This window comes from Penaeus monodon, chromosome 33 (assembly GCF_015228065.2).
Source record: "Penaeus monodon isolate SGIC_2016 chromosome 33, NSTDA_Pmon_1, whole genome shotgun sequence".
NCBI classification, from domain to species: Eukaryota; Metazoa; Arthropoda; class Malacostraca; order Decapoda; family Penaeidae; genus Penaeus; species Penaeus monodon.
This window is the reverse complement of record NC_051418.1, coordinates 9,748,646-9,748,902: the sequence shown is the minus strand read 5'-3', so window position 1 is coordinate 9,748,902 and position 257 is coordinate 9,748,646.

Here is a 257-nt window from a genome sequence, read left to right as displayed (position 1 = left end):
AAACACCTTCACTAATCTTTACTCCTGCCAGCAATAATGACCAAGGAGGTGATTATCGCCCTCATGTCCAGTTCCTAATCAAAAGCACTAATCGGCCGTCCCTGTAATGGTCTGCTCTGACGTGTATGCTATCAGTAAAAATACAGTTTGCCGGAAAGGCTGGTCTGTGGAAATGCGGCGTCACAGAGAGGCTACAAAGTACTATACTGGATGTTTGGTTCACAAGGTATTTCTTCCATCTTGTTTTTCCTTCTCGG